The sequence below is a fragment of the Castanea sativa genome, chromosome 3, assembly GCF_040712315.1.
Source record: "Castanea sativa cultivar Marrone di Chiusa Pesio chromosome 3, ASM4071231v1".
In the NCBI taxonomy this organism is placed as follows: Eukaryota; Viridiplantae; Streptophyta; class Magnoliopsida; order Fagales; family Fagaceae; genus Castanea; species Castanea sativa.
The window spans coordinates 25,749,254-25,771,172 of record NC_134015.1 but is presented as its reverse complement, the minus strand read 5'-3'; the positions used below and the strand labels follow the sequence as shown (position 1 = coordinate 25,771,172).

The 21,919-nt window shown below is 37.1% G+C and overlaps 1 pseudogene; it reads left to right on the top strand.

Moving 5' to 3' along the window:
• The first annotated feature begins 3,586 nt into the window (after positions 1–3,586).
• Positions 3,587–20,612, top strand: LOC142626781 (purple acid phosphatase 8-like; annotated as a pseudogene).
• Positions 20,613–21,919: the final 1,307 nt, after the last annotated feature.

The window sequence follows — 21,919 nt, the reverse complement described above, 5'->3', positions numbered from 1 at the left end:
TGTATACTGTTATGAGTGTCTTAAATGCACAAGTTAAAGATTAATAAATGCTCAATTATGAGCTATAATATATATTTGTCAAAGAAAAAAAATACATTTATCAATGATTAATTGGGTTTCACACACAAATTTATTATGATTAATCCGTTATAGGTGCTTTTTATTTTATTTTATTATTATTATTATATATGCATACACACCAAGGACTATGAAATGAGAATAGATAAATGTTTTTCAACCAACATTACTTTATGTTCCACGTCCTACTTTTCTGCCTACAAACCACCCACAACTTTTATTTAGGCACTAATTTTCGTTACCTTGAGCTTTTAGGGTAGGATAAATACTCCTCAGGACACTTACTTGTCAGACCTCCATTTATATTCTTCTTCTTCTTTTGTTTTTTTGATGGGATATTCTTCTTCTTTTTCCATGTAAAGTAGTGTACTAGTGCCCCACCACCTTGTGAATTTACAATTTCTCCCCAAATGACAGCCAATCCCACTCAAAATTCAACTTTCCGAAGATGATTTTTTTTTACCGAAATGATAGAAACTTTCCAGGGATGAAAAACTTCAACTTGGCAACTGAATACGTATAAAACACAGAGAATAAAGTTTCTTTCCAACTAGGTTGAAGAAAAATTTTACAAAATTCTCGTATATCTCTATATTGAGTGTTAATTTTGAAAATTTAATCGTTAAATTGCATTTTCTTATTATATTCTTCATGTATGTAAAATTTCAAGAAGATCAAAGATCAATTGCAATCTTATCAAAATGTTTATTGATCAAATAATAAATAATATCCAATTTAAACGAAATTTGATATGCATGTTAAAACGTAAAGAACATGAAATTTAACGGTTAGATTTTTAAAATTCACAAAAAAAGAGATATATGAGTAAGTTCTATTTTAGAACAAAGTTTCTCTCCAAACTAGTTTGGAGAAAAACTTTGTTCTAAAATAGAACTTACTCATCTTTATTGTTTATTTAATACCATTTTAGGCATTCTAACTTTTAAATTGAGTGGTGTATTAACAGGTAGGTATGTGACACTTATGCTTGAGTTCCATTTACTTTCCAAATCAAATATATTAAAGTTTCCTTATGCCAAAAGGAAAACCTTATTTCACGTATCTCTCCTGCACTTCATTTCTTCCATTAATTTACTTGCAATATGCATGGCCTTTACCTTTTGATAAGTGCTATGAACACAATATTTTTACAACATTTTCATAATAAATTATAATTGATATGTTGCTGTTGGTTTTAACTTTAATTCACAACTTAAAATACATTGTAAAATATATTGTCAAATTGTTGTAAACCTAGCATTTCTATTACCTTTTCCCCTTTTAACCAAAATAACATAACTAAATATACATGGCATATATATATTTTTTCCTTTTATATACATAGATACGATAAGATTTGAACTTATAACAGTAAGACACCAATTGATATATTTTCATGTCATGCTGGTTTCTTAAATAGCATGAGTTACTTTTTTCTGCTATTTAAAAAAAAAAAAAATTATTTGAAGGAAACTATTCTAGTTCCAATAATTTATTGTTTTTATTTATTTATGTTTTTCTCCCTATATATGTGGTATACATGTCCTTCAAACATATTAACCTAGGTATATGTGTGTCTTCTTTCTTTTCTTTTCTTTTTTTCTTTAGAAGTATTCAACAATATATTGAGGTCATTCCTTCACCCAGCCCAATGTTTCTTGTAACAACATCTTATCCTTCATTGGTTCCTTGCTTCTCGTAATATTTTTGATAATCAGAAAAGGGAGGGCGGGGGCGACCATATGTGGCTTACCTCCCAAGGTGTGACCTAATAGGGGCACCCTCCCGCTAGGGAATGTTGGATTGAGCCATAGCTATTGTAACCGGGATGCCACAAACCTCATCCTAGCACCCTAAGAGAGCCAGCGAAGGAGGCACAAAGCATGCTAGGAGCCCACCCCCCACATGGTACTCGCCACGACTCGAACGAGGGACCTTGTGCATGCTTGCGGGATCTCCCACCAACTGGGCCACCCCTCTTGGGGTGCTTCTCGTAATAGCCACAACTATTCCTTCTTTCTCCAATAATTCAACTGGTATGTACTATGTACCACCTCTAGAGTAGCCCGTAATTATAAACCACCATTATGAGATTGGACTAGCCGAAGGACTTAGTTGAGCCGCTTTTAGCTTTATAAGTACTGTTTAGTGTCTTTCGGTCGGTTGGTGCTTGTTAATATTTTTCCCGCAACTTTGACACTTCTTTTTAATTCAGTGGAGCCAATCTTACAAGAATACCAAATTGGCTGATTCTCAAAAAAAAAAAAAAAAAACTAAATTTGCTATCAATTTTATTAAATAAATTTACAAATTTACCTACTAATGAATTTAATTGAGTTTTTTTTAGAATACTAAATATTTTAATATACACACCAAAAAATTGGAGAAGGTCTTAAAAAAAAACTGACAGTGGTATATATCCAAAGGAGTCTAACTCTTAAATACACAGCACAAATTTTAAACCTTTTTAATTCACATTCACTTTTTCAACGTGGGATTAACCCACTGTTTTTGTAACTAAAATTATGTTTTTAGTTTATAAAAACACTTCGTTAGTGAATAAAATTTCCAAATCAGCTCTTTCCATGTAATATCAAAATTTCCTTGACTGTAGGACTGTAAATAAACCAAGCCGTTCATAAGCAGCTCAGGTTTGACTCAATAAAAAGTTCGTTCATATTTGTTTGTTTATAAACAAGTCAAGCTTAAGCTTTAGTATTAAGCTTGTTTAATAAACGAGTCGAGCCCAAGTAAAAAATATTGTTCATGAACAAGCTCGTGAACACCAAAACTCAATACAAAAGTAACAAAATAAGTTGAGCCTGAGTTCATTTATGAGTTTAGTAATAAAATTGATATGAGCTTGACAAGTAAACACACATCCTTCTAAAACTTTAATTAATTATAAGTTGAGGCCACTCATACAAACCAAATAGATTAGATAATAAACTTGATATAACTAGGCTTGATAATATACTTATGTTGGATCTCAAGCTCAAAAGCATGATATCGAGTTTGAGTTTGGGCTTGATATTGAACTTGAGATTGGCTTGACTAAAGAATCAAGCCAAGCAAGCCGAGCTCAAGTTTTTATACTTTCCAACGAGCTCAAGCTTAAACATTATTTGTAGGCTCGTATCAAGCCAAGCTTGAACATTCTATTTTTATTGTCGAGCCGAACTTGAACATTCACTACTCGACAAATCTCGACTCGTTTACGGCCCTACTTGACCGCTAGCAATATTCTTTCTTGTTTTTTTCGTAGAAAGGACCGTTAGTAATATTTCATTTTCAAGGAAATCGGACACTTGCATCATTGAAGTTTCTGAGTAATTCTTTATCAATATTTACTCCCTTGTAATAATCTAGATTTTGTTTTCTTTTTTGACCTTATTGCATATTTTGCTCGTCTTCTAACTCCTAACCTAAAAGCTATATATATAAAAGGAACGTGGTTCACCAAAGCCACCATATGTTTTTTTTTTTTCTCATTCCAAGCATTGCAACGATGGTTTCTCCTCACAATTCCATGCTTTTATTTATTTTCTTTACTGCAAATCTTTGGCTATGCTTTGTTCCTTCCACGGCGGAGCTTAAGCGTTTTGAACACCCCGTGAAAGCTGATGGGTCTCTAAGCTTTTTGGTCGTTGGAGAGATTGGGGAATTAAAGGACTCTACAACCAGTCCCTTGTTGCTACTCAGGTCATTATACAATATATATATACACACACATAAATAACATGCATTTGTGGGTTTGCACATGCACTTTTTTTTTTTTTACACTTTGATAATTCATTTATTATATTATTTAAATAACATTAATCATATTTCTGTCACATTAGTTTGTAAACTTTTTGTCCTAAAATTTGTATTAGCTATAACATTTTTCATACATGTAATGATGACTAGATTGTATTTCTATTAATTCTTTTTTTTTTTCGGAAAAAATATTAAACTTATTACAAATTTTACTACAAAAAGTTTACAAATTGATGTGGCAATAAGGTGGTATTTCAACAAAAAAAATAAATGAGTATTGAATTACTTCATTGGTGACATATCAATTTATAGAACTTATGTAATAAAACTTGTAATATATTAGCATAACTGTAATATTTTTGGTCTTCTTAAGACTGGGAAAATAAAAATACTCCTTACTCACATTTTTTCTTTAATTAAGAAAAAAAAACTTACTGCCCCATATTTGGGGCCTTAGGCCAATGGCCTAGGCCTAGGGCCGGCCTAGATAAAACTGTTAGGTACGACATATTTGATGCCTTTTTTTGGGAAAAATGTTTTGATAAAATGTCAAAATACTTGTAGCTCGATTGCATTGTTTGCTCGGTATTACAATTCAAATCTTCCTCTCCTCTCCAATGCTATAAATATTGAATGAATAAGCACAAAATGCAATAGGATGTTTTCAATTATTAAGAGATCAAAAGAACTCATGCATTATCCAAGACGGTAACGTATTTTTTTTTTTTCGAGAGTGTTAGTATTTAATATTAATAAACTATTTAGCATAAAATAATAATAAAAAACTGTGAATGTGTCCAATTTCTAAACAAAGATAACAGAAAATGAACTTGTAGGCCAGTAATTAACTGAGGAACAAGTAACAACTGCCCAATCAAATTAAGGTTGGCATCAGCATGAGCCTATTAATTTGAGTCAAACAAGCTTTACATTTATCATATCATGGGATAATAATGAAGATGCTTGCATCAGCATTGATCAGCTAATGGCTTGAAATAACTATACTCCCAAAAGGATATTCGATATAATATATGCATATTTCTTTTTTCTTTTTTTTCCTTCGTTTTGATCATGATTCTTGTGGAGAAGTAAACCCCACGTCATTAAACTATGATAGACGACGAGGTTTCAGAGGTCAATTTCCTTGCACAATCCAAATTGATCCTTGGAAAATTCACTGCAAATCCTCATCAGCCACTAACGAATATTTTTTTGGTATCTATGCTAATTTCACATCAAACTTTCTTATCAGCCACTAACGAATATTTTTTTGGTATCTATGCTAATTTCACATCAAACTTTCTTATCACACTTTTAATCAGTGCATGAAATTGCAGATAAAACTTCTTAACAATGGTCCTTTCTAGAGAAAGAGATATAGATTATGATTTTTAGGAATCAATTTCTCCTTTTCTAAAAGGAAACAAATTTTTTTTTTTTTATTTTTATTTTTATTTTTATTTTTGTAAATTTGGGCAGAATTATGCTTGCGTTGCTAACACTTTTCTTCGTAAATAGTTTTTCTTTTTTCTTTTTTCTTTTTTTCTTTCTTTTTTTGAGAATCAGGAGTCACCTTCATCTGAAACAAATAAAATATTTGATGGATCCATCAAATAATAAAATAATAATGATAATAATTGATGGATACAACACCTTAAATAAGTATTCAATAAATAGAGTTGTTGCACATTCCTTTCCCTTTGGTAATAGTCAATTACAGAGTGATAACATGAGTACTACAAATTTTATTGTCATGAAATTTTCAAATTGATATGTCAATTTTAAAACATAACATAAAAAATTATTTATTATATTGTTAATTTGTCATTAATCATATTTATTATTATATCAATTTATAAATATTTTATAGTAAAATTAGCAGTAATTTTAACATCTCTACTTGCTGCTAATTGTTATAAGTATATAATTAAATAATTAAATTATCATATTCCAACATCTTAATCTTACAGGAGAATTCGTAATTTAACATAACATTAGATATTGTAATTGTAATATTTTGCGAAACTGTCAGAGGAGGAGTTTTGACAATTTGGCTTTCACATTAATATGCACATCCTCCAATGACTAAGCAACTACATGTGAAGACTGATCATTCTGGTCTTTTTTCTTCTTTGGGGAAGACACTGAGTTTTGCCACCGGTACTGAATTTTTCACACACAAAATTTCACTAGGCTTTTTCCAAACATTTTCTCATTATATCAAGATTTCTTATTGGGTTGAAAAAAAAAAAAATTTTATGTGACTTTGTTTTGCATGGTTTGAAAGTCATCAAAAACAACAGGCTTTAACGCCCATTGTGGTTCTTCAAATTACTTCTTTCTTCTTCTTCTTCTTCTTTTAAACTCAAAGAAAATTACAAAGAGTCTTCAAACAGAGATGTACAAAAAGCTTGTGGGATAATTGGATAAACATTTAAAGACATTATTTATTAAAACTTTTAAAAGACAAATTAAAAGGCCACAGACGTAACACATTTGCAGCATTATTTGTTTTGTTTTTTTGTTTTTGTTTTTTTTTTCTGAGGCTCAAATAAATATCCTAATCTAATGAACCTATACTACCCCCACCCCTCCTCGTCCAGGACCACTCAAACTTGGATCCTCAAACCTCACAAACCTTTAAGGTTTGAGGAAGTACCATTCCACCGCCCAAGCCCAATGTGGGCGGTAGTACTTTGAGCATTCTTTAAACTTAGTAGAAACTAGAAAGTCCTTTTATGTCACCTGCAAGTGCTAACATAGTTTCAGAAAATTATTGAATACTCTGGAAGTACAATAGTTTCATGCATACTTCTCAAGGTATCTATAAACATTTTTTACACATGCAATAATTAAGTATATCCCTTTGTGTCTCATCAAAAAAAAAAGTATATCCCTTTGTGCTGTTTATTTTTAGGACTCATATGGCTGAATTGTGAATTGAAGCCACTTCATTTATGATAACAAATTAATGTCCTATTATTGTTGCATCTTACTTTTACATATAATATAGGGCCTAATAATCCCATGCATATTCTGAATGGGTCCTTTTATATTCCAACTACCAATTTTCTTTCCAGCAAAAAGAAAAAAAAAAAAATATATATATATATATATATATATATATATATATATATATATATATAAAGAATAAATATTAAAATATTTTTTAGTAACTAATAATGAGGTATATATATAAAGAATAAATATTAAAATATTTTTTAGTAACTAATAATGAGGGATATATATATATATATATATATATATTTTTTTTTGCAGCCAAAAGAGTTTTAGCTGCACATTAATAATAATTTTAGTTTTTAGAGACACGGCTTTCAAAAGGATCAAACATAGCTAGTTGAAAACACAAACAATTCGGTCTCTAAATTATTAGTTTTGGAACCAAATCACCAATATAAAAAGTGATGGGACTAACCAGACCACTCCTTGGACGAAATAACGAAACACCATCGTCCACATACAAAGCGGCATAGATGAGGACAGACAAAACATTAATAAGAGAATTCAATGCTTTAGACGGTTACTACCTAGCTATCAGACCGTTGGAGTCTCATCAAGACCTGCATTAATAAGCCCTAAGGCATTACAAGAAGAGTATTAAAACCACAATCAAGGCCCCAACAACTAGAAACCCCAAAGACTATATATACACGTTCATTAGAAACACGAAAGGTACACAATTCCAACCCAAAGAAATACTTTTACACTTCTCATTTACTCTCAAAGGATTTCTTGATATTAACTTAGGTATCAGAGACGTTGTGGCAGGCACCACACCGGTGTCCCTCTCAGGAAAAGCTTTAGTCCCATTTTGCATAAGCAGTGACAAGGTCTCGACATCATCTAGACAAATACACTCGACTGACGAATAGACTTCATCAGTTTGGTGTCATCTGTGGGAACGACATTTTCGCATTGAGGTTCGAGAATATAGTTCTAACCATTCTCTACAGTCCAGATGAAGCCTAATCAAGATCCTGCAGTAATGGCTTTGCAGATCCAAGCACTCATAGCTAGCGTGGAAGAGCTCACCAGACAAAATCACGAGATGAGGCAACAACTCCAGCAAGAAGATAACTGCTCTAGGGTCAATCAGGAGAATGAAGGGGATAGCCAAAGGCGAAGCGGTAGCAGAAGACCAACTACCCTAGAGGGGCCGAGCTTAGAGCTTTTTCCGGGAAATGAGAAAGGAGATGGACAAGTTGAGGAACGCCATTAAAGAGAAAATAGATCAAATTTTGGACAAAATGGTTAGGACATTGGATTCCCCCTTCACGGCAGCAATTCTAGAATGCCCGGTGCCGTCAAAGTTTCGCCTGCCTTAGCTTGAACCGTTTGACGGACTCAAGGACCCCTTGGACCACCTCAACACCTTTAAGACGACATTAGGCCTTCAACAGCCTCCTGACGAGATACTGTGTCGTTCTTTCCCCACCACCCTCAAAGGAGCTGCAAGAGAGTGGTTCACTAAATTACCAATATCATCCATCGACAACTTCAAACAGTTGAGCAGCACCTTTTTGCGCGACTTCGTCGGGGGACAACGTCTAAAGAGGCTAGCTGACCATTTACTCACCGTTAGACAAGGGGAGAAAGAAACTCTGAGATCGTATGTGAAACGTTTTACTCGAGAGACTCTAAAGGTAGACGAAGCCGACGACAAGGTGCAGCTAACAACCTTTAAAGCTGGGTTGAAGTCCAAAGAGTTCGTGGTTTCACTAGTGAAGAATCCTCCTAAGACGATGCCAGAGATGCTCCTGAAGGCACAGAAGTACATGAACGCTGAAGATGCTCTAGCTGCGATAAAGGATGTGGAAAAAATAGATGACACAGGAACAAAGGAAAACGAGCGCAGAGGACGAAAAAGGGAGCGATTAGATCGTCAGACCAGAGACGGGAGTAAAAGGAAGGACGAAAAAACTCCTCGAATGGTAAAATTCACTCCTTTAGTTATGCCTGTTGACAAAATTTTGGAGCAGATTAAGGGTGAACACTACCTTAAATGGCCAAGGCCACTGCATTTGTCACCCCACGTGCGCGACAAAAAGAAGTACTGCCGGTTCCACAAGGATCACGGCCACTGCACTGATGATTGCAGAGACCTAAAGGAGAAAATAGAGGAGCTTATACGAAAAAGGGAAACTGCAGAAGTTTATGAAAAAAGGGGAATCTAGTAGATTCAGGGATGATAATAGAAACCAGCGCGAATCCACGCCCAAGGACGAGGATCACACGTCCCAACATTTGCCAAGTGTGATAGGGGAGATAAAGACGATCATAAGTGGGCCGTCCACAGGTGGGTCGGTCATTTAGATCTCTCAAGAAAGCATGTCAAAGGCAGGTGAACAGCGTTCACAGACTACCCTCGTTTAAGAAGAGACGGATGGACCGAGACATGTTTTTCTTGGAAAAAGATGCTAGGAGAGTGAAGCAGCCTCATGACGACCCCCTGGTCATAATGCTCATGATAGAAGGATTCAATACTAGGAGAGTCCTTGTAGACAATGGCAGCTCTGCAGATATCATCTACCTCTCTGCTTTTCAGCAGTTGAAGCTAAATCTAGAAAGGCTGTGCCCATTTGACTCCCCCCTCGTCAGCTTCAATGGAGACAAGGTGTATCCCAAAGGCATAGTGACACTGACGGTCACAGTGGGGACTCACCTGAGGTAACTGACTTGTCAATTAGAATTCCTAGTGGTGGACTGCCCTTCATCCTATAATGTGATCGTAGGAAGGCCCACACTCAACCATTGGAGAGCGGCTACGTCCACCTATTGCTTGAAGGTAAAGTTCCCAACTAGAAATGGAGTCGGATAGGTGAAAGGAGATCAAGTACTAGCTAGGGAATGCTACCAGGCTGTGCTAGCTGCAAAAGAGAACCATACATGGATGATCGAGGAGAAGGAAGAAGATAAAGTGGAAGCCTTGGAGATAGTATAGCTGGTTGAAGGAGATGCAGCTAAGATGACCAGAATAGGGACTGCATTAAGCCTTGAGATGAGGACGAGGCTCCTCCAGCTTCTTAAAGAGAACCTGGATATCTTCACGTGGAGTCACAAGGACATGCTGGGTATATCCCCAAAAGTCATCCAACACAGACTAAATGTGGACCCCGAAAAGAGGCCCGTCTAGCAAAGATGTTGGGTCTTCGCCCCAAAATAGAATCAAGCAATTATGGACAAGGTTAACAAACTGTTGTCAACAGGCTTTATTTGAAAAGTCTATTACCCAGATTAGCTCGCCAATGTAGTCTTAGTGAAAAAAGCAAATAGGAAATGGAGAATGTGTGTGGGCTTCACGGACCTGAACAAGGCTTGCCTAAAAGATAGCTTTCCTCTGCCCAGGATAGACCAGCTCGTAGATTCTACAGCAAGGCATAAACTACTGACGTTCATGGATGCATTCTCGGGATACAATCAAATAAAAATGGCTGAAGAAGACCAAGAAAAAATTGCTTTCATCACGAGTCAAGGGCTCTATTGCTACAAAGTGATGCCCTTTAGTCTGAAAAATGCAGGGGCAACCTACCAGAGGTTAGTAAATAGAATGTTCAGCAAATGGATCGGGAGAAATATGGAGGTATATGTAGATGATATGTTCATCAAGAGCAAAGAAGAGCTTGTTCACCTGGACGACTTCAGTGAAACATTCGCCACACTCAAGCAGTACCAGATGAAGTTGAACCCCAGTAAGTGTACTTTTGGAGTAGCCTAGAGGAATTTCTTGGGATGCATGGTGTCCCAAAGGGGGATAGAAGCAAACCCGAAGAAGGTGCAAGCTATACTCGACATGACATCGCCAAAGACCGTTAAAGAAGTCTAGAAGCTCACAGGCAAGATAGTGGCACTCAATAGGTTCGTCCCTAAAGCGATGGAAAAATGTCTACCCTTCTTCAAGACATTGAAGCAAGCCTTGTGAGGCAGCATTTCAAGAACTCAAGCGTTACTTGAGCAATCCACCCCTCTTAAGTCCGTCCAAGGAGGGGGGAAAACTTGTATTTCTATTTGGCAGTATCAGCTACAGTCGTGAGCACATCCTTGATTTGTGAAGAGGACATGAAACAGCTTTCAGTATACTACATCAACCAAGCTTTCCAGGGGGCAGAAGCCAAGTACCCAAGAATTGAGAAGATTGCATTTGTATTGATAGTAGCTTCGCGCAAACTGCGACCATACTTTCAGGCGAACCCCATTTTGGTAATGACTAACTAACCCATTAAAAAGTCCATGAACAAGCCCGAGGTGGCTAGGAGAATGGTCCAATGGGCGATTGAGCTTAGCCAGTTCGACATTGAATACCACACTAGGACAGCAATTAAGGTGCAGGCTTTGGCGGACTTCATTGCCGAGTTCACCCTCCTAGATGAGGACAGCCACCCTGACGAGATAGAACGTTGGACGATACAGACCGATGGTTCATCAACCCGAAAGAGGGGAGGAGTAGGGGTCATCATCATCACCCCAGAAGGAGAAGTGCTTAAATATGGGGTCCAGCTAAAATTTCCGGCCACCAATAATGAAGCTGAGTACGAAGAAATATTAACAAGGCTAAGAGTCGAAAAAGCACTAGGAGCAAAGAACGTGTTCCTCCAGAGTGATTCTAAGCTGGTGATAAGGCAGATAAGGGACGAATATAAGGCAAAGGAAGAAAGAATGGGAAAATACCTCATGCTAACGAAGCATTTAACACAAGAGTTGGACAAAGTGGAATTTGTATAGATCCTAAGAAGCCCAAATGTGATAGCAAATGAAATCGCGAAGTTAGCATCGTCAGAAGAAGGATCAACGAGCATGAGCTTGAAGATGGAAGTCCATAAACACCCCAACATTGAAGAAGTCCCTACATTTGCAATCGAGAGTTCAAATAACTAGATGACCCCAATCGTATCCTTCCTCCAAGACGGACACCTCCCACAAGACGCCGAGGAAGCCAGGAAGGTCAAAAAGAGAGTAGCCAAATTCACGATCCTGAATGATACCCTGTACAAGAGAGGCTTTTCCATGCCCTACTTGAAGTGCGTCGATGAAGAGGAGGCCAAGTACATCCTGGAAGAGATTCATGAAGGGGTTTGTGGAGACCACACAGGCCCCAGGGCCTTGGTCCAAACAGGTTACTTCTGGCCTACTATGCAGGTCGACGCAAGGGAGCTTGTCAAGAAGTGCGACAAGTACCAGAGATTTGGGAATGTTCAATGCCTTCTAGTCGAGAAGCTGAAGACGATAGCCTTCCTTTGGCCATTTGCACAATGGGGCATTGACATCATCGGTCCACTTCCACGAGGAGAAGGACAAGTAAGGTTTCGACTAGTTGCTATTGACTACTTTACAAAGTGGGTTGAAGCAGAGGCATTGTCAACCATTATTGAAGCAAAAATCTAGAGCTTCGTATGGAATAACATAATCTGCAGATTCAGGATTCCACGGACGATCGTATCACGCAACGGGCAGCAGTTCGATAGTCAAGACTTCAGAGATTTTTGCTCAAGCTTAGGGATCAAGAACCAGTACTCATCCCCAAGACACCCGTAAGCAAATGGTCAGGCGAAGGTGACGAACTGAACGCTACTCAAGATCATCAAAACCAGGATGAATGACGCTAAGGGAGCCTAGCTGGAGGAATTGCCCAAAGCCTTATGGGCTTACAAGACTACAGCGAGAACCCCGACAAGAGAAACCCCCTTCAGACTCACTTACGACATTGAGGCGGTGATCCTGGTCAAGGTGGGAATAACTAGCGTCAAACAAGAGACATTCCGTGAAGAAAGCAACGATGATCAATTGAAGGTCAACCTGGATTGTATTGAAGAAGGTCAGAGATGAAGCCTCAAAAAAATTTATGAAATATATGCAAAATATGGCCAAGTACTATAACAAAAGGGTAAAGCTTAGATGACTTGACATAGGGGACCTCGTCCTACGCAAAGTCATCCCAGCAACCAAGGATCCAACCCAAGGGAAACTCAGCCCAACCTGGGAAGGACCCTACCGGGTCGTCCATTACCCTAGACAAGGCAGTTACCACCTGAAGACCCTAGACGGACAGAGACTTCCACGACCATGAAACATTGAGCACCTGAAGAAGTACCATCAATAAAAGTAACAAAAAAACTGTATTCATTTTTTGAGAAATAATAGAAGGACTATTCAGCCAATGATCCAATACGAGCAAACATAGCAGCCTAAAAGTCACAAAAATTGGCAAAGTAACAAGATTCCGCATTGACGGATGTAAGTTACTGACGAAGCCAAAGATGACAAGATTCCTGAAATAGGGTGTAAGTCACAAAAATTGGCTAAGTAACGAGATTCCGCGTATACGGATGTAAGTTACTAACGAAGCCAAAGATGACAAGATCCCTGAAATAGGGTGTAAGTCACAAAAATTGGCTAGGTAACAAGATTTTGCGTAGACGGATGTAAGTTACTGAAAAAGCCAAAGATGACAAGATCCCTGAATTCAGTGTGAGTCACACAAGGAAAAATGACTAAGTAAAAAGATTCCACCCAGGCGGATATAAGTTATTGACGAAGGTAAATGAATGACCGAACCCCTCAAATGAGGGTGAATCACAATGAACAGCCAAGTGACCAAGTTCCACCTGGACGGAGAAAAGTCACTGACGAATAAAAACCCCTTCAATGAAAGTGCAAGTCACAAGGCACTAATGCAGGGGGAGTAACTAAAGGAATAAGGTAAACAAAGATCACACAAAAACAAGAATGTAGACAAGTAAGTACACAATCACGGATATAATTAAAGGCCTAAAAACAACGGGCAACATTGTCTCCATATAAAAAAAAAACATTGTTCTTAAAATAGAGATATTGTTCTTAAAGTAGAATTAAAAGCCCAAAACACACTGGGCACCTAAAAAAAAATAATACACAAAAATATATGAAATAAGTCATGAAGAAAAAGCAGGTTCAGGCGTTTGGAGGAGGTAAAGGGGCGTTCCCAGGAGCATCACCCTCAGGAGCAGTGGACTGAGAAGCTTTGTTAGCTATCATCTCCTTGCCCACCTCTTCGAGGTCCAGGTTCCCCAAATCTACTCTAGCTGGATGCTTGACGAGATACTGCCTCAAGAGCTTGAAGCCGTTGAAGTACCAGCTGAAGAAGACAGTGTTGTACTCCTCCATCGTTTGGAAGGCTTCCATGAACTTCGCAGCAATTGTTTTAAGTTTTTTCTTTGCAGCCAAGAGCTGCTCGTCCTTTTTCGAGACAAGCTGCTTTTCCACCCTCAGCTCATTGGAGAGACCCTTAACCTGCTCCTTGACGGTGTTAGCCTCTCCCATAGTGGTGATCAGGTCCTTCTTTAGTTTGGAATTTTCTGCCTCCAAGGCCTCCACCCAAGACACCGCTGACGACACCTCTGCCTCCTAAGTAAGAAACTTCGAGGTAATGTGAAGGCTCTCCCCCAGCACCTACAAAAGAAAAGCTAGATCTAAAAAAAAAAAGGACAAATTTGCACAAGTACACTACTTGGACGAGATTGTGAAGATGACGACTCACCACCTCGTTGGGAGACGAGCCCGATAATACTTTCATATCCTCAGCAGTGATGATCTCTTGCGCTCTCGCCAACGCAACCCTAGCATCGTTCTAGACGCTAGAAGAATGAGAATCAACTTTATCCTTCCCCATGTCATCGGTACGCGGCCTCTTCCTCTAGGGGATGATCTCTTCAATAGAGGTAGCCGGGGAGGTTGTCTTCGTCGTCTCAGTCCCAAGGGTGGCCGGAGTACCTAGAGTGACGGAGGCCCCCTTATCTATCACACGAACACCCTTGGTTCCAATGTTAGAAAGGGGCTCATTCTTCTTAGCCCTCATGCGTGCATACATCCCTTGGTTAAACTTCATCGTCATCTCTGCAAAAGAAAAACACTTTCTAAAAAAAAAAAAAAGAGGAAAAGAAAGAAACCTCGTAGACAAACTCAACAAACACTTACTTTTTTTCTGCTCGATTTCCAAATTCCGCAGGACAAAGGTAGACGGATTAGGACTGAAGTAGTAAAAAGCTAGAGTCCCTAGATCAACCAAATCATTGAAATCTTCGATCATCCTCGCGTACTCGATGGCCTTCTCAACCCGGTCCTTATACCTGCTTTTAAGCTTAGGCCGTCGCTTAACTGCACGAGACAAAGAACAGAAGGGTTAGTGCCGATAAAATGAACACAAGTTAAAGATTAAGGGGTTAGAAGAAATGACGACGCACCTAAAATCGGGGTTCTCCATCGACGGAGCAACCTAGGGAGATCACCCCAAACTTCATCAAAGGGAGTCTCCCAGTCATCCCCGGACACAAAAATGAACCGGGACTTCCAGTATCTGAATGACGAAGGCAGGTCCTAGACAATCCTAGTCCTCCTTTCCCAAGGCACCAATTTGTAGTACCCATGCTCCTTCGAAGGCTTTAAACGGTACAACTAAACAAGCTTGTCCACCCTAATCATATCCTTGTCTGTAGCAGCCAGCCATATCTCCATACAGCTGACCATTATTCTCCACGAATTGGGCATAAGTTGCCCGGGAGCAATACCAAAATGTCCAAAGAGTTCCATAATAAATGGATGGATGGGTAATCTGAGCCTACTCAGGAAGGCAGCTTCATAGAAGCACACCTCCCCAGACGAGAAGTGGCAAGCTCATTCCTCCCCATAAGGAAGACAAACTCTAACCCTATCTGGAAATTGGAATCTATCCTTAAACCTAGAGAGTGTCTCCCCGTCCAAACCACACACCTCCTCGAGGGCGTGAAAAGCCCTAACCACTTAAGGAATGGAGACGATGGTGTTCCCCTCCATGGGGTCGTCACTAGATGACAACCCAGTCTCAAGTTCGCTCGACCTCACCTCAGACATTGCCCCTCTCTCACTCACCAAACTCTCAAACCAATTGATTAATTGACAGAGCACATGGAGCAACTCACCCAATGCAACACCTAAACCATTACCCTTAAAAACAAAATTTCCAACCAAAGGGAGAGAAGCACGGGAAGTACCTAAAGAAACCCCCAAACGTGCAAAAAAGAAGGAAACCAAGGGACAAGCTACCCTAACCTCAACACTATTGACCATGAAAACCGAAAATTGGAATGAAAGAGAGGAATCGTAGAAACCCCAAAGCACCAAAAAAAAAAAAAAGCAACAACAACAAATGTATAGACAAGAGAGAAAAAGGAAAAAAAAAAATCAGAAATTTGTCATAATCTATGTCTATACCATAAAAGCGGGAATGGAAGAAGAGTATACCTTAAGAGGAAAAAAGCAAAGAGCTCAGCCACAGAGCACACAGGCTCGAAGAAAATCACAGGGAAAGGGTGGAGAAAAAGAAACTTAGAGCAATGATTGGGAGTTGGAGAAAGTGAAGGGGAAAGTGAAGAGAAGAGAAGTTTAAAAACTAAGCACAAAAAATGAAATTTAGTGGGAAAACCAAGAGTCACACAATTAGGGCATTAGCTGCTCCGGTCAGAGCACGCCATATGGCCACGATGCGTGAGACACCACCACTATGCATTAAATGTGGAACAGAACCCCAAAAGCCACGTTTGGTCAGAAAACTTTTCAACTTCCGATGGTCGTCCTGATGTGCCACGACAACCACGGAACTTGAGGGAGCAGTTGATGGGACTAATGAGACCACTCCTTGGACGAAATAATGAAACACCATCGTCCACATACAAAGCGACATGGACGAGGACATGTAAAACATTAATAAGAGAATTCAATGCCTTAGATAGTTACTACCTAGCTGTCAGACCGTTGGAGTCTCATCAAGACCTGCATTAATAAGCCCTAAGGCGTTACAAGAAGAGCATTAAAACCACAATCAAGGCCCCAACGACTAGAAACCCCAAAGGCTATATATACACGTTCATTAGAAACATGAAAGGTACACAATTCCAACCCAAAGACACTTCTCATTTACTCTTAAAGGATTTCTTGATACTAACTTAGGCATCGGAGACGTTGTGGCAGGCGCCACACCGGTGTCCATCTCAGGAAAAGCTTTAGTCCCATTTTGCAGGAGTAGTGATACGGTCTCTACATCATCTGGACGAATACACTTGATTGACGAATAGACATCATCAAAAAGAAAATGGCAACTATTGTAAATTAAGTGATAAAAACAGTGATGTTGATTAGGAAACAAATTATGGAACATTGTACTTGAAATTCTAAAAGTGCCTATGGCTAAATGATTAATTAAGCAATATAATTTTCCACACAAAACAATATGAAAAGATGGTTTAGTAAATTTAATTTGTACTTTGTACAGCTTCTTTTATCATTTCATATAAGCAATTTTTTGTTTTTCTTTCCAATTTGTAGATTTTTTTTTTTTTGATGAACTTGTAAATTTGTAGATGGGAGTAGTTGGGGGAGAAACTAGACATAGACTTTATGATATCGACTGGGGATAATTTCTACGAAGATGGATTGACAGGGGTGTCTGCATTCAATGAGTTATTTATCAATATCTACATTGCCTCAAGCTTGCAGAAACAATGGTATAATGGTAAGGTTCGCCTAGGATTTTCAAATCTTCTTGCAACTAGTTTCCTTATTAGGATCTTAACTTTTTCTTTAAAAAAATACTTTAATGAAGTATAAAATAACAATTTTTTCTAATAATAAAATTTGTGAATAGATTTACCACCGCACACCCTTGGTGCGATGGTTACTTCACGGGTATAAATGCTTGTGGAGTGTGGGGGGTAAGGGCCGGAATTCAAGTCTCTAGAAATGAGCTTCACACACATATACACTTAAATTAGACTAGAGAAGAAATTTTATCTTGTATCAAAAAAAAAATTTGTGGATAGATTTGAGCTTTATTTACACGAAGATTTAAAATGATTAGGTTGTAGGTATACAATGTCATTTCAAATCCATGATATCACAATTTTTTTTTTACAAAATATCCAAAACCCAAAGTCATGTATTAAATTTTGTTGGGTATACACCAGTGAAGTTAATACCGTACCGTACCGGTTGGTACGGCCGGTATTTCTCGTTCCGGTGGATAAAACGGTACCGAAACACCCTTAAATTGTACCGCTCAAAATACTGGTTTATACCGGACTATGCCGGACGTACCGGCAAATATCGACCATTTCGGGCAGAAAGTAGAAACCGGCCGGTACAAAAAGCTTCTTAAAAAAAACACAAAATACAAAACAAAACATAAAAGTACCAAATGGCTCATGTCGCCTTCAAGCCCAACACCACTTTGTTGGTCGTTGTTAACATTTAGTTGATTATCCCTTCCTCTTCCTCCTTCAGTTTCGTTCCTTTCACTTCCCTTTTTTTTTTTTTTTTTTTTTTTTTTTTTTTTTTTTTTCACTTCTTCTTATCTGATGTTTAGAGTACAGCTGCATCCCTCTTAGTCCTTTTGTTTTGTGTGGTTCCTATGGTCTTATTTAGTGGTGTGTTTTGTGTGGTTGTTATGGTCTTATAATGTGTGTACTGATACCACATGTATGACATTGAAATTTGAAAAAGTTTGAAATTTCAATTACATCATTTAATTCAAATTTTCAACTATTGTCTTTTCTTTTCTTTTTCTTTTTTTCTTTTTTTTTGCTGAATATTCAACTAACGTCACCCACTAGTTTTATATTTTTATTAATTAATAGGCTGATATGTGAGCTAGAGATAAACAATAAATGAAATATTATATGTTTATAAACATGGTTCTAGAGATTGTGCGTGTGTATATATATAATATATATAAAATAGCGATAAACTCGAAACGGTACACCGGTATTGACCGGTATTCGAAATATATCATACCACTGGCTAAACCGGTATAGCCTTCGGTACGGTATTGACTTCCTTGATATACACGTATGGGTGAAGTCTCACGTTGAATAAAAATGAGAAGAATGAATAGTTAATATAACATAATTGAGCACATACCCATTGAAATTAAATCTTTTAAGTTAAAACTTACAAATTAATGTATTCCCAAGTTTTATTCATATTAAATTTGCAACAATTCTGGGAAACCACGACTACAGGGGCGATGTAGAGGCACAATTGAGTCCCATCCTCACGAACATGGACCCCAGATGGCTTTGCTTGAGATCTTTCATTGTGAATGCTGGTATTCAAGTTTTGCTTATTAATTAGAATGAAAAAAAAAATAATCTATTTGTTATATTAATTTCTTGGAGAGATCTAGTCATAAAACTAGAGATGGATAAGAAAACAATCATACATGATCTTACATTCTCGTTGTTTGATGTGTTTATTCTGAAATGTGCGTGATTTGTAAGGTAAAATATATGTTAGTACTACTTTTGCACCGATACATATATAATGTAAGAACAAAAAATATCATTGTTAAATACCACCTACATATTTACAAAATATGCTTCATTATTTTTATATCTATTGCATACGTACGTATTGGGATCATCTTTGTTATTTTTTTCTTGAATTTTTTAAAAGTATACTCGGTAAGGGTAACTATGTTATGTACAACATCATATAAATGTTACAAACAATTACTTAAAAATAAAGCAATTTTTTGGATTTCCATTTTACAGGACTTGTGGAGTTTTTCTTTGTGGACACAACTCCATTCGTGAATGACTAGTTTACCGACCCAGAGGAGCATACCTATGATTGGAAAGGCATTTTGCCACGACAGGAATATCTTTCAAACCTCTTTAGAGGTAACCTAAGATTCTTCTCATTGGTTTTTTTTTTTTTTTTTTTGGGAGAAAGGAGAAGGGAAAGCCACAGACCTACCTCAAAATCCATGTGCACACATATTTTAGTTGATAATTTCATAGCCAGAAATTCGTGTGCACACATATATATGATATAAATTAATAAATATTCCGGACAATTCATATTCTCTCATCTCTAATAATCAATATTATTTTACAAATGGTATATATTGGAAATGCAAAACTTCTTTTTAATTTGTTAATGTGAGTGTTCAGAACTCTTCGAGCATTTGTTTATTCTTCATGAGTGATTATATGGAGGAATCCCTAGGAGGCCTCCCTAAGATATTGGCTAGGAATTTGAACCAAAGACCTCAACCACACTTAGTGCATCACTTGAACCTCCTTACGTATTGGCGCACGAAGGTACTCAATAGTTTTGACTTTTGATTGTGGTTTTGCAGTAGGATGTGGATTCAGCATTGAGGGATTCCACTGCAAAATGGAAGATTGTGGTCGGTCACCATACAATCAAAAGTGCTGGGCAGCATGGTATCACTTTAGAGCTTGAAGAGCAGCTTCTCCCAATCCTTCAGGTAATTGACTAATAGTAAATATTTTATTTAGTTAAGTTTCCAAAAAAATCGTACAATTTTTTGGTAAAAGATTATTGTAATTGAAGTTACAATTTCCTAAATCCATTGTATTTTCAGGCAAATAATATTGATTTGTACGTAAATGGGCCTGACCACTGCTTGGAACACATTAGTAGTTAGTATTATTATTATTATGTGTGAAAATAATTTATAGAATTTAGTTTTACTTTTAACAGCTAACTAATAACATGGTTCTTATGGCAGCCAAATTCAATTTCTAACGAGTGGAGGTGGCTCTAAGGCATGGAGGGGTGATATTAGGGAGTGGAACCCTGAGGAATTGAGGCTATATTATGATGGACAAGGTTTTATGTCAATGCAAATTACTCAAACCCTTGTGGATATTGTGTTCTATGATGTTTTTGGCAATGTTTTGCACAAATGGGGCATCTCCAAAGACCATGACGCTGCCGAATTATGAAGAGAAATATATGCTAGCAGTACCATGGACAAAAAGCTCCACTTCTCCAAGAGAGAGATCGAGGGTAAAAAAAGAGGAAGCATAAATATACATGTTCACTAGGTTGAGTTTGTTAACTACCAAAAAATGGCATTTTCCTTCTTCCATTTTACTCAATTACTAGCCGTATCAAAGTTAAAACAATACATACAGTTCATTAATGTGGAAGAGTATCAACTTAAAGAACATGACATTTGTAATATTATGCTTTATTATAAGGTAAAATTGGAGCCTCAGTGGGGTAGATTAAGTGGTTGATGTTTGAATCAAAGACACTGAAAAGAGTAGTACTAGACATGGGCACCACCCTCAGTTATTTCTTGGCGTTACACATTGCAAATCAAAGGGAAAGAAACAAGGGTGGTGGTTGTGTTTATTAAATAAATGTTCAGTGAATTGAAAAGCTTGGTAATGCTTCAACTTCAAAGAGCTTCCTGGTTTTTCTTATTTTGGAGGCAGTTTGGAGGCTTTGAAAGAAGAGGTAGTGACTAGTGAGGCCTTGTTAGTGTTATCACCAAGAGATATACGTATAACATCCATATGTTGCTTTTACACCAAGAGGAAGAGAGGGGGTGAAAAGGAAGGTAATTATTTTATTGTGGTTATATACATATATTTGAAGGAGGATGAGGAAGAGAGATTCAATGTCAGTGCAAATTACTCAAGCTGGTATTGATATTGCATTCTATGATATTTCTTGCATTCTATGATATTTCTGGCAAAGTTTTGCATAAGTGGGGTACAACCAAACAGCTCTTCTCTACCATCTAGAGAAGTTTCGCAGCAAAGAAGAAAGGCTTAAGATCTAAAATATATGCAAAAATATGAAGCTTAATTTAGGGCCGGCCTTAGACATTTTGGGGCCTCAGTGAGAACTAAAATGAGACATTTTTTATATTCATGTATTAATTAAATTAATATTTATTTAATATTTTTATATTATAATATATTTCATTTTAAATCTTATTTTCTTGCACTTTGAGATGCAAATTGATTAATTAAATTTTGTATTGAAGTTCTTCTAATATTTCATTTTCAATCTATAATATAGTTAATCCACTTAATTTTCTTGGACATTGTCAATCTTAGATATGATTTAATTAATTTTAATTTTGAAAAACTTTTTTCCTGCAAAAGCAATTGTATCAAGTATTGTTAGTAAAATTTTATAAGCAATGCCTGTATCTAGAAATAAATCCAACCTTTTTATATAATTTAGTATGTCAATTGGGGCATATTCTTTTATTTGTAAAATTTCTTTCAAAACT